The sequence below is a fragment of the Pangasianodon hypophthalmus genome, chromosome 18, assembly GCF_027358585.1.
Source record: "Pangasianodon hypophthalmus isolate fPanHyp1 chromosome 18, fPanHyp1.pri, whole genome shotgun sequence".
In the NCBI taxonomy this organism is placed as follows: Eukaryota; Metazoa; Chordata; class Actinopteri; order Siluriformes; family Pangasiidae; genus Pangasianodon; species Pangasianodon hypophthalmus.
Window position 1 is genome coordinate 7,456,795 of NC_069727.1, and position 15,466 is coordinate 7,472,260.

Sequence of the window (15,466 nt, forward strand, 5' to 3'; positions counted from 1 at the left end):
TGCAGACGAGCGTGGTCAGTTTTTACTCTCATGCACACAAGAGTGGTCAGTTTTTACTTTTATGCAGACGGGAGTGGTCAGGTTTTACTCTCATGCAGACAAGAGTGGTCAGTTTTTACTCTGATGCAGACTAGAGTGGTCAGGTTTTACTCACGTGCAAACGGGAGTGGTCAGGTTTTACTCTGATGCAGACGGGAGTGATCAGTTTTTACTCTGATGCAGACGAGAATGGTCAGGTTTTACTCACGTGCAGACGAGAGTGGTCAGGTTTTACTCAGGTGCAGACGGAAGTGGTCAGGTTTTACTCACGTGCAGACGGAAGTGGTCAGTCAGATAAAGGTTGTGGGACAAAGAAAAGCCATGTTCATTAACATGGGAGACATTTTTCTGATTATAGTGAGATGCTGGGTTCAATTCTGTGATTTTTTTGATAAGTAATTCTGAGATAATTCATATTTCTGCAAACATTCTCATCACTTTGAGAGCCTTTTTGTTATTATGACTTCTCATGTCATTATTTGTATTTACAACACTGTATTTTGCATGCTTAAGTAGCAACACCCCAAAGTGCAAATTTTTCTGTGTTCTTTTGCTCATGAGAAAGACACATTCCTTTGTCAATTTTGGTAAGAGATCAGACTGCACATTTTTATACAAACTTTTATTGAATCAGGAATTCTCACTGTGTGTCTGGGAATGTTTTAATATCTTGATGAGGACAAAAATGTCCCAACAAGGTCAAAACTAGCGAGGCATGGGCATCTCTCGTGGTGGGAGGGATGGCACACGCTTACTCTCCTGTCAGTCACCACGATGCTAACCAATCAGGATGTCCGTGAGCTCGTGTATATGAAAGAGGGCGGGTAGCGCTTTCCTCTGAGCATGAGCAGCAATTCGAAGAGAGGTTGTCTTGGGGAAGCACATGCTTTGCCCCACCCTCCCCGTTGTATGATGTTATATGATTGGGGTGGGAATATGGAGGGGAAAAAAACCCCAAAACAAATCCATTGTCATATATTCCTTTGCTTGTTGGAACATCACCAAGATATAAAAACATGCTCACACACACACACACACACACACACACAGGATTAGATTTAGGTGTATGTGTGGCATCATTACATAGCACAGGTGGAGGCCTATTTGCCACATCTGTATAATACCCAGTGAACCCTTTTTTTCTGTATTTCCATTGTTTGTGTGAGTCATATGAGCTTTCACTTGCACACATTATTTGTTTGCAATCATTTCCTCTTGTGTGTGTGTAAAAGAGAGAGAGATGTGATCTGTGGCCCATTTGATTTGAATGAAGCAAAGCGCACATGTTTATCTTACGCCTACTTTAGGCACAAATCTCCCTCATACTCGGCTGTGATGGAAAAAAGGCGCTTTTTTAAATCTGGTGATTTGTTGCTTTTGATTTTGGTCACTCTCTCTCGTAATGCGTACACTTCCACAACGCGTGTGCATACCCACAAAACAGCTACGTGAGAGAGAGAGCGCGAGGACGGTGAAACAGCGCGTCCTGCTGTTTGGAATAGAGCACTGCGACTGATGATGACTCAGATATGATGGATGAGCCGGTGAGCGTTTACAGAAAGAGAGGCAAAGAGGCGGAGGGAGGACTGGAAAGGCGTGAGGAAGGGAAAGCGAGAAAGAGATTGCTTACGTGTTGACTCACTTGGCAGAAATTGGAGCCGTTCGATGTGTCATGTATGACTGTGTAGCTGACACATTATGAGCACTCTCTCTCTCTCTCTCTCTCTCTTTCTCTCTTGCTCTCTCACACACGCATACACACCATCACAATAGCGGACTGTGCTCAGAGAGAGGATGATAGTCCTAGAAGCCCAGTCATTCTGGAGCACACGGGATAACTTTCTCTTTCACTCGCTCTTCCATGTTCAGCCTCTTTCTCTTTCCCTTTCGTTATTTCTCAGAAGCAAGGGAGGCACCGGATTAGACGGACGCACAGGATAAACGGCGTGAGACGTGAGTGTTCCACTGATCACTTTGGAGATGTTTTATGCTGAACGCAGCTGTAATGTGGTGGTTTTGTGGGTGTGTCAGATTTTCGGTCAGAGAGTGCTTGTAGAAGTGAGAGTTGTGTGTGCGTTGGTGGGTTAGAGTGTGTGTCGCTGCCTCTGAATGATACTGAATATACAGGGAAATATACAGTAATGCTTATGGATGTCAAGATTTTTAATTATGTACTATTATATAATAATCTTATACTAATATCTCACTCTTTTCTTGATCAATTTTCAACCCACACACACACACACACACACACACACACACACACACAGAGACTGCCGTTGGTTTGTATTTTATGATCATCTTCATGAGCTTCAGTAATTAGTGTTAATGTGTGACTGTGTGAGGTTAAAGGGGCGGGGCTCGATGGCTATGCTATGCACCTTGCCCTGATCATCAGCTAGCTCCTCTCATAAACCCTCACTCTCCCTCTCTCTCACACACACACACACACACACACACACACACATTGTGACCTGCACATGTTCAGAATTTCTGTTACAGCCCTGAGATGTGGATTTACCGGTATGCCATAAAAAGGCGCACCCTTGTTTGCTTGCCATAATCAGAGCCAGTTCTAATGAGACTCATGTCGATGATGTCTCTGCTCCTGGAAGACTTCTGTCCAAGGTTTTCTAGGAATGTTTGTTTCATAAATCTGGGATAATTGTTTCTGAGGATGTTTATGAGCGTTCCAACAACGTTTCTGCGACACGCACATGTCCATAGTGTTATATGTTGTCTAACTGAGGTCCTAGTGATGCAAATCTGTATTGTATACATGACACTGAACACTGAGCCGATGTTGCTAAGATATGTGAAGCTTCTGAGGTGGTGCGTTTTGAAGTAATGTGCGTCAGCCAACATCACGAGGTGAAATATGTCAGATCTAATGGAAAGAATGTCAAATCCGATCTGATACTGACCCAAGCTAAATACTGGTGCTTCTGTTCCTCATAGGAATGTTCTGTGTAAGGTTTTTAGAGCTTGCTGAATACATGACTTGAGCACTCTATGATCACATTCTCTAGCTGGGACACAATTTAACTCGCTAGCACTTCAGAGTGCTAAGAAATGACGCTGCTGCCATCTGGCTTGGTGGAGACAAAAAATAAAATAGAGAGAAGAGGGAGGGAGGGAGAGAGACTCTAATAAACAGAAGGAGAGAGAGTTAGAAGGGGAGTTCCATGTCACCCTGGCCTCTTTGTGAGTGTGTTCTCAGGATGAGGTCAACCAGGTGCAGGAGTGAGCTCCACTTCCTCTCCTCCCTGTTCTCCAGGGCAACACGTCTGGTCACTACAGTTACTGACCTTTCAAGCTGCTGAGTGATGTGTAAGACGTGCAGGATTAATGGCAGAGGATTTGGGAGGGAGGGAAGGAGGGAGGGAGAGAGAGTATGTGTGGGCAGTCAGTGACGCAGCAGGTAACAATGACCGCCTCACAGCTCCAGGGTCCCCGGTTCGATCCTGAGCTCAGGTTACTGTCTGTGTGGAGTTTCGGTGCATCTTCTCCTGCGTGGGTTTATTCTGGGTTCTCCAGTTTCCTCCCACCTCCCAAAAACATGCAGGTAGGTGGATTGGCTAAGATAAATTGCCCCTAGGAGTGAAAGTGTGTTTGTGGAGTCCTGTTTGGGGTGAATTTTCCTGAATTTTACTGTTTGTGATACTGTGATACTGTGATACTGTTGTGAAAGTGTGTGTGTGTGTTTTGCTTTAACACTGCCTGCTAATGCTATGCTTTGTTCACATAGCAGGTCAGATGTATTCCTTAAAATCTGATTTTTGACTGAGACAAAATCTGATTTGTTTCTTCAGATTGTAGTTAAATTTGTTCACATATCCATCGTGGTTGTTACAAAAACTTGTAACTCAGAATTTACAACCTCCAACTAGAAAAAAACAACAAAGAAAACGCCTCCAGATGTCCTCCTCAGCCCTGAGTTCAGCACATGACGTTATATCAACATGGCTGCTCACAGCATCAGCAGTATCCATGTTTTTATTCCTGTAGGCAAAAGTTGTCTTTAACTTTCTTTAACATGTAGATATTCTTAGGGATTATTTTGCATATGGGCCAAATACAGTCAAAGTTCTGAACATATTCAGTGTAGACAACAGCACAGGTGCCAAAATTTCCTGTTTAGCTGTTGCATTTATGTTTTTTCAACCCTTTGCTATGGCGATACGGGAGAACCCTAGAAACTACGCTTTTCTACTTTTTCACCTAAAACTCCAGTATAAAATTCTACTAACAGAACTCACTGAAGGGGAAAGGACGTGGGACGTGAAGGACTCGGATTCGCTTCTGGTAGCGGTTAATTTCACATTGTGGCAACTTTATCTAGATGAACTTTGACATGTGAACTCACCAGTCTCGATCATGTGAGCCAATAGGAAACAAAAGGGCAAAGATTTTGCATTTCTATGTTGATAAACAGATTGTTAAATAATAAAAACACAGGGTACAATGTGATGTGCTGTGCTGTCAGTATGTATCACATAGCCTACTTCGATTTTTTTGTTGATGTCCGCACTCATACTGTATTATATACTTATTATATACTTATTTATTTTGTGCAGTAAAAGATGGGCATGGACTACTACTATAGAGCGGATATGCACTTACATTACTTTTGTAATAATTGTATAAAGTAAGCTTATTCACTCAGGTGGTTGCTTATAAATGTGAACATCCATTAAATATCACTGCAGACCACATATATGTCAGGTACACTAGGATTTTTGTGGTTTTGTCTCTGCCTCTGGATTTCCTTCTTAGCAATCTTGGCACATCTGTAACAGTGAAATGAAAATAAAAAGTTGTGTTTATGCCAGGTTCGTTTCTGTTCCTATCACAGGTACTACAGTTAGGTCATGCTGCTCCTCCATGCTGTTCATATCCTCAAGAAGCATCGAGTACTGAATGACTAAAGAAAAAATAAAATGCAAGAATTTGATTGGTCAAGTGTCCTCACAAGGAGGTCTCGAGGTCCAGTTTGTGAATTGTGAATCATATTCGACAAACGTGGTCAAATATGATTCATAAGTGTGGTTTTTAGCTGTTAAGAGTGCGGAAAATGTTTCTTCTACTCAAATCTGATGTGCCAAGAAACGGAGCGTCCATGCTGTGAGATTTGTGGGATTGGGTGTGTGTGTGTGTGTGTGTGTGTGTGTGTGTGTGTGTGCGTGTGTGCGTAAGAAAAAGTGCCAAGGAAAAGGGGTGGAGTTCAAGTTACTCTCTCTCTCTCTCGCTTTCTCTCTCCCCATCGGTGCCATGTTTCTTTAATTCTCTTTCATGGGTGTGTGCTTCCTTTTCTTTTTTTATGACTATGTGTTTGTGAATGCTCATGAGGGCTTAGACACACCCTGTTTTAGAAAGGGATTCTCAAACACTCTCTCCCTCTCTGTCTCTCTGTCTGTCTCTCTCTCTCTCTCTCTCTGTCTGTCTGTCTGTCTCTCTCTCTCTCAGTAGAGCCTAATTGGTGGACAGGAAGCAGGTGCTCTGTTGGATCTGACAGAAAAGGATTCTGCGGCGGGACGGCTGACCCGCTGAGCTTCAGGAGCACAACGAGAAGTCGATCTGCGTTTGGACGGAGGATTGGAACGTGGCCCTGAATGGAGCGATTGGGTCCTGCCGAGGTCATACGAGGTTTGTGACCACTGAAGCGATTGGATTACTTAGTTTAGATCCAGATGCTTTGTAGTATTTGTTTGCATGAATTGGAGCTTGTGGAGTGATCAACAGGAATTGTATGTGTGTATGCACTTTTGTGCCTTGTGTGTGTGTGTGTGTGTGTGTGCATCTGTGTGAAACTGAGAGCTGAAAGTACGTCAAACAGAAGGTAACTGAAACTGGCCAGCTCTGGCCCATCCCACTACCTGCTCACGCTCTGTGTGAGTGTGTGTGTGTGTGTGTGTGTGTGTGTTGTATAAGACAGAGATGGAGATAGTGATAACAATAGGAATAGTCCTGAAAGAGGGAACTGGATGAAAGATGGAGAAAGGGGAATATAAAATCACAGAACAAAGGACAAATTGAGGCCACTCTATCTGATGTACATCCAGTGACTTAACCACACCCCCCTTTCTTCCAAGTGCTCATGGGTAAACAGCAGTGGGCGTGTGGGAGAGTATGTGTGTGCGTGCATGCTCTATATTGTAGTTAAAAGGTGAAAAACCATGTTTTTTGGAGAGAGGTGGGCTATTGAGTAACACTGGCTTGGTTTAATGGAGTGTTCTGACCTTAGGATGTGAACAGCCATGACAACATTACTACGCAGTGGAGCAGCCAATGAGTTGGAACTCTGCGTCACAGCACCATGTGTGTGTGTTTCAGAGAGAGAGAGAGAGAGATGCTGTAGTCTGTACACTGCAGTCTAAGCTCTCAAGTAGGGCTAGAACAATATGTAAGGAATAAAAGCACTTAGTGAGTGCTGTTTTTGGAAAATAATCAACAACAGGGTGGTGTAATTCGGCCTGACCCATAGTGAGACACTGTTACCACCCCAAATCTGATTAATTTCCACTAACGGCACTCACAATGGGTTTCTGTTCTTCTAACACAACAGCAATTTGCCAATGCTAGCAAATCCTTATTGATAGAAAAATGAGATGTCGCATGTTTTATAATTATATTTATAGTTAAATGTAATGTTGTGCTAAGCAGTTAGTTCCTGGAACAGTTTTCTCTCACACTGTTTCAAGGCACTGATACTGGAGGCTCCTTACAAAAATGCTAAACACATTTTTTTTCAGTCAGTTTATGTGGATCATCCTCCATAGAAGACTCTGTGATTTGCCTTGAATATAAACACTGTAGTCAGAGATGCTATTATAGAAAATTAATCATCACCTTCTGACAAAGATCAGAATCGAGAGTTCAACAGCGCTGTGGTACAAAATATTTAAAAGCATGATAACTGGACAGTCCAGTATCAAGATTTTTAATTAACCATAGTATCGAAAAGGATAACATTGAAAAGCTGTGCATTTGCAGGACAAGTAGATTAGCAAAATTGCATAGCATTTTCATTTACGTTTTACCGAGTATGTTTGCGCTTAAAGGTGCGCTTTGTAATTCTTAAAAAGTTTTTAGACATAATATATTTAACTGTATAACATCAACAATGCCTCAGAAACAAAACTGTCATTCACAATATCTTGCTAGTTTATTTTGTATTAGATGTAGATTTTTACAGCCCTGAAATTAGCCCCACCTCCAGTTTTGATGTCCAAGAGTGGCCAAGAACTTTCACAGGAAGAGGTCACTTGATTGACAGTGCAAATAACCAACCATATTTACTCACCACTAACTGCTTCAGTCTAAGGCGGAGAGAGCTTTTTTCTTCTTCCTTAAAAGGAAAACCATGAGCCAAAGTGGGTGGGGTCTGTTAGGGAGAAAGGAAATGAATGGAATAATTACAGACTGCTCCTTTAAAAAACATTATTTTAAAAATGCTGCTTTATAGGATTATGCATCATAAGGTGTAATAGCTATTTCACACACTACACAGTCACAGTCACACACTGCTCATAAATATGTATCGATTACACGTTAACTTATATGCGTGTGTATTTGTCTGAACGGTATTGCCACCGGTGAAATCCCCGTGTTGTTTGCTGTAGTTAGGTCCGAAACGGGTTTGCTTAGTTTGGCGTTCGCATTAGGACTGGCGCGGTCACATGATGTCATTGTTTTTAGGCTATAATTCAGCATGCCAGGTTCTGTCAAAGAACATACATTAGCACACCAACACACTCATCACTGCGGGAACACTACGTCCAAGTTGTTGTTGTTATTACTGTAAATGTTGCCAGATTACTAAACGTTCCCGCTGGTTTGTGGATTTTAGGCCTGTTAAGGTTATAGAATTATAGAGGCAATATGTGTCACTCTTGAAAAAAGTACTGTGGTTTGTGATTCTAGGAATGTCATATATGTTAGTCATACTGCCATGTGTATAATAAAACATAGCTGTGCTTGTACTAATGCATAGCATGTATATACTGTCTTATATCTTGGTGTCTAGTTGCCCTATAACATTTCCTAATTTGCACTACATGTTGTCCATATATTATTTAAAAATTGCACCAAGGCCATGAAGAACACTATTTCTCTCTACTGTATACTTACATCTATGGCTGGAATGACAATAAAGCTCTCTACAAATATTAGACATTGCTTTTTAATGTGTAACAAGTGTGTGTTTGTTGGTATCATTCATGCTGGGCAAAATGGCCCAGGTACTCTCTAAATGAAAGCTTTAATTCCTCTTTACAACAGTAGATGATGCATAGAGTCTCTCTTTCTCTGGTGACTGACGTGGGTGGGTTAATTGTGCATGGCTAGACTAATTCATACATGACCTTGTAGGTATAAATGTAGAAGAACATAAGGAGCAGCAGATCTGCCAAAATGAAGTAAAATATTATTTATGTAATATTAATCACTGGTAACTTTAATATTAACACTTGGACATGTGGAAAAACTTCACCTGGTCTTTTTCCAGTCTTCACCTGTCCAGTTTCGGTGGGCCTGTGCTCACGGTAGGCTCAGATTCCTGTTCTTGGCTGACAGGAGTGGAACCCGATCTTCTGATCTTCTGCTGTTGTAGCCCTCACGATTCAATGTGTATGCGTTCTGAAATGCTTTTCAGCTCACCACTGTGGTAAAGAGTGGTTATTTGAGTTACTGTAGGCTGTCAGCACAAACCAGTCGGCCCATTCTCTGCTTTCATCAACAAGGCATTTCCGTATGCAGAGCTAATGTTCACTGGATGTCTTTTTTGTTGTTTTGTTAGTAAATAAATAACACAATAAAATGGCTCCCAATAATTCAAGCATTGGTCTATCTACGGTTGCTCTAAACACAGTATAGACTAATGGCTGCATGTTTACAGATCTACAAGTCTTTTTTATGAGGAGGCTCTGGCTTTTTATGGTTTCTTTGTGGAAACCATAAAGACAAAGCTTTGCTAATTTGGTAAGTGGGTTGATGTTTGGTTTGTACTGGGATAGAATAGCTCGAGATTTATTTGTGTTCCTCTGGCCAGTAATTCACACTGATGAACTTCAGTGGCCAGAAAACTCCAAAAGACATCAAATCTTACACATATGGACTTTTAGATGAGAGGTTGCCTTTGGTCTCAGTCTGCTTTCTGGTGGATCCGGAGCCTATCCCAGGAACACTGGGCGCAGGTCAGGAATACACCATGGATGTATTCAGAGGCTCCGAATCACTGCGACCCTGAAATGCAACTCTCTGTGTTTTGGAGTCTCAGGTTTCTGAACGGATTTGTATTATTGATTTATTGAAAGAGGGAAAGGATCCATAACGATAGCCGACATGTCTTTATCGATCTAAGCTGTTGATATAAGACATCAGATAGCTGGGAGCTGGCACAGGATCTTTAGAGAGCTCGGCAGTAGTGTGTAGGGTATTGTGTATCAATTAAACGACACACGGGAGTCATCCCTGTAGTGTACAAAAGACTTTGAATCCCAGTAGAAGCCAATCACAGTACACTGTGGTGGAGAGATTATTTAAAAATGTGCAGTTTTTAGGCTGTTTGGCAACTACTGAATTACATGAACTGGAAGTTGTTTTAAGTGCAAGCCACACGGTCATCTTGTTCGCAACAGAATGTACTGTTCCTACAAGTTCTCAAATTCAGATTCCACAAGTTGACGCCTAAAGCATCTCACACACAAGTTCATTGTTTCCTTACAGTGTTGAAGTAGTGAGTGCTCATTACGTCATTAAAACTGTATTTGTATGATCTACAGTACAACAGGCTTTTGTTTTTCCCTGATGTCATTCCAGCTAATGGAATATAAACTAAACTTAAATCATTAACTATTAAACACGCAAAGACACACATGGGCTTTATCTTGCACTCTGAAGTCGTACAAATTTTAAATCTGTTGTTCCTTTAACTTATCAGAGTTTATTATTGTTCTGTACAGTCATCCATCCAGCATGTCAGGATTCCAGGAAGGAGTGCTTACCGTAAGCCCCTTTTTTTCATGGCTCCTTTCGATTTTTGGGAAGTCATTCTGGCACAGTGCCAGAGGGGCAAGGACTGGCGGATTTCTTCTGTATGAGTTGCCCGTGCGGTTATCAGCCAGTGTTGTCGACAGCCAATCAAAAAGTTCGCCGGTGTCCGCTACACATATGCAGCTGGGGCCCGGCATTCTTTTGCTCTTTTTTTACGGATTAGTCATTGGCAGAGGTCGCTGCTCTTAACTGGAGTTGTGATTTGGGGACTACTTGCAGCCTGACTCAGAGGAAGTGAGGTCTGTGTGTTGAAATGGAAAGCAAATGGTGCTAAAGAGAAACATGTAAAGAAAAAAAAAGATCCAGGAGCAGAGAGCCAAACAGTCTGCTGGTCGCGTGGGGATGCGGCCGGCGGCTATGCATGAGTCAGTTTGAGTCATTTAGAGTTGTATATCACTCACAGAACCACTTCCAGCAATTGCACCTAAGTCAAGCAGTGCCAAGACTGGCTAGTGGAAATGGACTAGAGGGTCCAAGCCTTTCCTTTCTTTCAGGAAAATAAAGTTGTTCATTTAAATATAGCTCAGTCTTATTTCCTTTCAACAAATGGCTTGACATACACTATATGGCTAAAAGTTTGTGGACACCTAAACCATCACACCCTCATGTGCTTCTGAACATCCCATTCCAGATTTATTCCCTGTTTTATTTGCTGTTATAACAAGCTCCACTCTTCTGGGAAGGCTTTCCTCTAGATTTTGGAGTGTGGCTGTGGGGGTTTGTGATCATTCAGCCACAAGAGCATTAGTGAGGTCAGGCACTGATGTTGAGTGAGGAGGCCTGGGGCTCAGTCGGCATTCCAATTCATCCTGAAAGTGTTCAGTGGGGTTGAGGTCAGGGCCCCGTGCAGGCCACTCGGGTTCTTCCACTCCAATCTTCACAAACCATGTCTTCAGTCACCTCGCTTTGTGGAACAGTTTTGGGCTCCTTAGTACCAGAAAAGGAAAACTGTAAAGCTACAGCATACAAAGACATCATGTACAGTTGTGTGCTTCCAACTTTGTGGCAACAGTTTGGGGAAGAACCACACATGGGAGTGATGATCAGGTGTCTATAAACCTTTGGCCTTATTGTGTATAGCACACATATGAAGAAGCGAGGTTGCTTATCACTGGCTTCTGTTAAGTGATTATACAGAGTGAAACGCCCCCTAGATTTAGCATCTATTGTGGCTAATTTATTTAAGCCCGAGTCACTGTTATTTTGTTCTTTGGTTTGAATGACAATACTAGCTAGCTTGATTTTCTTGAAATTTTAAATCTAAACCTCTATTTCTTAATGATATTTTTAAAAAAAAATACATTTTATATAATCCTGCTTGTCTATGTAGAGTGTATGTTGTAACGTGTGCTTGTGCTGTCTGTCCTTGTCAATTTCATACACCATTTTATTGTAACAGGTCTCTCTTGAAAAAGAGATCTTGATCTCCATGAGACAACAATTAGTTAGATTTCCAGGATCCATGCAACATCTCGGCAGTCTAATTTGCAAATGTGTAATGATGCAAATTTCATTCTGTGAAAAGTAACTGAATGGGTTTCACTTGTAAGTTGCAAATACTTTTTGTGCTAGTCAAAGCTACACACACATGCACACACACACACACACACAAACACACCAGAGTAAAATGAATGCTAATAGAAGACAGGCTCCTAAGTAAAAGTGGAATGTTTACTATGACTCAACCTGCATCATATCCCCTGTTTCATCCAACTCGCATCATACTGAAACCTTGCCCTCATTGCCCTTCTAACGTGTGTGTGTGTGTGTGTGTATACATAAATGAGGGTCAGAGAGGCAGTTTCTTTGTACTTCTCTCCCTGGTTTTCCAGAGCTTTTCAGATTTTCTGGGTATTTTCCCTTGGCTCCAAAATTATACCTCATCTCCAATTAGATTGTTATTGCTGTTTATATGTTTTTGCCACAAAACAGTTTCATTCTCCTGCCGCTGTGTCATAACGAGCAAGAGGATGTGGTCCAGAGGTCAAACTCTTCCTGTAAACCCATCAAAAGGGACGGCCAGATGTTTGAAATTCCAAGGAAGATTGCCAGAGGAGTTCGAGAGAAATTCTCTAGAGCGTGTTTTGGATTAGAGTGAGTGGCTATATGCGAGAAATAATTTAGCTGGAAGTATTTGGGAAAGGAAATGCATTGTGGGAAGAGTTAGTATAGTTCTTGTTGTGTTTGTGGTAGGGGCTGTGTTTTCGCTCCTGTACCTGCAGTGGTTATTCTTTAAGTGTTTATGAGCTAGTAAAAAGTTAAATGATTGTAGCAAGAAACAGTTTCAATGTAGCTTCAGTGGCCACACTACTACTTATGAGTAGATTCAACCTAGTGAGCAGAAAGTCATTAAAATATCTGAGGTAGGCTTGGAAAACTCATCAGATGTCACTGTGGGGTAATTTCTGGTGAAGCGACAAAAACGACCACAAAATGACGTTTTGGGAAAAACTGGGTTTTTCAGCATGTAACATACTTTGACACCTTAAGTATATTTCACCAAAATGTATTTTCTTCTTTCTGCTACTTGATTTACTTTATTTTATGCTGGGTAAAGAGCCAGTTTAACAAACTCAGTGGTAAAAAAAGAGTCAGTGTGCCTAAAGATGTCTAAAATCTTGCTTGCCAAGTGTGATTTTTCTCACACAGTGAATGTCACACTTTGATCAAGTTCTTGGTTAGTCAAAGTGTCCATGATGCTCCTGCTCCACAGTCACAATGAAATCTTGAAATGCAGTTTTCTCCTTTCTCACTTTTGGGGGTAAGCAGACTTAAAAGTATTAGAATTCCATATTTGGTTGAGATTCACGCAAAAGAGAAACGTATTTCAGTCCAGGTAAGACTGCATATATAGGAGCAGAGCTATATATAGTAGAAAATGTCAAAACTTCACCATGTGAAGGGTTGTCCCAGGCCACCACACATCATGTCTTTGCCAACATGAATGGAACATCTAGATATAACCAGAGGAAAGGTCCCAGAAAAGACGACAACAATTGTCATCTTATCTATATGTAATCATATATTAGCCATTAAATTTAACATAAAATTAACTAATAGTAGAAGTTGACTAATATCAAGTTGGGTTAAGCCACACAAAAAATCCATTAGTGTATAAGGTTCTTTAATTCAGCATTTTGCTGTACTTTGCTGCTTTATTGTTGAATTTGTTGAGTCAAGCCCTCCTCACCTGCACATTGATGAAATACTTTAACTAGAATAGACCACAGCACGATAGATTAGAATCAGCCATTGATCTACTGTTTAAATGATAAATTTGCCAGACACACATTATTTAAATGAATATCCAACACTGAAGTGTGGAACGCTAGCAGCCTTAATTCAAGCTCATTCCACATTGCACATAAAGATCGGCACTATGTTGACATTTTTCTTGATTTGCTAATTGGAAAAATGTAATTGCAACATTACTTTGTTTTTTGATCCTCTGCTCTCTCCAGGTTCCAGATTGGACCACAACAGATTCCCCTCCTGGGAATTTTAATTAAGTCTCATCATTAACTTACCTGTGACATTCCTGTCATGGTTAATTGACATACCATAATTTCCTAAGTAACAAATGACTGACTACATTTTGCAAATAAACGCTAACTTATCTAACGAGCATTGAGTACAGAATAAAACACTTGGGAGCATGCTTATATAGGAAGATAATCAGTGACAGGGTGGTGTAGAGTGGAGTTACTGTCACCACCCTACACGACACAGACCGAAATTTTACTCCTCTTACACCACAGCAGTTTGCCAATTATTACATTTTGTTTATTAACGATAATTAATACTTTTTATCTGCTCATAGTTACCTTTAATGTTGTGGAAAGTTTAATCCAATTATTATTACTCTTAGTTTACGTGACTACCACACCAGCCCCTGTGTAAGCTGTCAGTTACGTTTGAGAATTCAGCAGCGCTGTGATATAGTGGAATATGAAAAATAGCAGTGAAAATAAACATTTTTTCTTAAAATTGAGCAAAAAAAAGATGCAAGTTGGTGTGATGAGATTTGTGCCACTCTTGATTCAGTGTTGATTCTATCTGGGATGAATGAAGTGTTGCTTTTTGATGTCAGATTCTGTGCTACGGATGGTGACAAAGTTTTTGATCACATGATCACGACACCTTGAGTGTCTATAGTTTAACTGAAACTCTGTACATCGCTAGTTTTATAGACACTGAATATTTAGCTGCAGATAAACTGTACACTTTACGATCACCTCAAGTTGAACTAGCTGAAGATCTGGAACTGCAGCCTGTGGTTTAATTCAGTTGGTGTATGATTGTGGTTTCTATCGCTATGGGTGTGTTGCTATGCTATGCTAGTTTAATCGCAAATTAGTTTTGAAAATGATTTTCCTCCAGTACTTTTCCTCTCCTTACTTCATGTGAGTCATTGTGTTTGATTCTGTTTGACTCATCCGGTTTGATAAGTTCTCACATGTCACTCTGGTGTGTGTGAGTGCTCGTGTCACATTGTCACACACCTTATCTTTATGAAGTGCTTGCTTGCTTGTCCTCGGACCTGTAGTTATGTCTTATTCCGTTGGACCTCAGGGTTTAACGAGTTGCTGCTTTAGGACCACTTACAGGAATAACAGATCACACAGGGATCGCAGCCTCTCGGGTGATGGAGGGGGGGTGGATGTGTGAAAGAACAACACACTCTGTGCTGCTGTGCGTCACGCTTTGATATCTCGCCCTCCGCTAAGTGTTAATTAGGTCCTTTTAATAATCACAAAAAACCAAACACACACACACACATATACACACACACACAGTACCTTTTCTGATTCAGATATGAATCATCGCTGGTTGTTAAATATAAATATAAATATAAATATTCAGCTCTACTGCCTTCTGCATCTGCATGTATATCTATCTGCATCTATCTTTTACAATCAGAATGTTACAACTCAAAAGCCTGAATCGGAAATTGATTTCTTTTTCAGAGCTAATGGAGCTTGTCAGGGATCTACGCAGAGGGACCAGTGTGTCCAACAGAGCTAGTGCGAATGTGATGTATTACGCTAGATGGGATATTCTTATGACTCACGCTCAATAGCTTAAATAGCGTGAGGGTGGATAATTGTATCCGGCGCCGAAAAAACCTTGGATTTTGAGTTACCTACCTGTAGTGTATGAGTAATGCTTCTTAATCGGTGAAGTGCGCATGTCTGTTACCCTTCTTTACTCAACTTTATGCCGCAGCGCTGTTCAGTTCTCAGTCTGATTGGTCAGAAGGTGTTGATTCATTTCTATAACAGCAGCTCTGACAATAGTGTTTATGTTAATGCACTGATTCTAATATGTTATTGTTTCTATAGTAACAGCTAAATCACAGGTACACAGGTTTGTT

General features: G+C 41.0%; 1 long non-coding RNA gene across 4 annotated transcripts in view; it reads left to right on the top strand.

The window, feature by feature from the left end:
- The window catches only part of LOC117599461 (uncharacterized), a 58,830-nt gene that overhangs the window by 39,017 nt on the left and 4,347 nt on the right, over positions 1-15,466 (top strand). For 2 of the 4 annotated variants that reach the window (XR_008304656.1, XR_008304654.1), the window contains exon 3: positions 5,506-5,685. This is a non-coding gene — a long non-coding RNA (uncharacterized LOC117599461). The remainder of the gene's footprint in view (positions 1-5,505; positions 5,686-15,466) is intronic. The other 2 variants (XR_008304653.1, XR_008304655.1) reach the window with 1 other exon arrangement.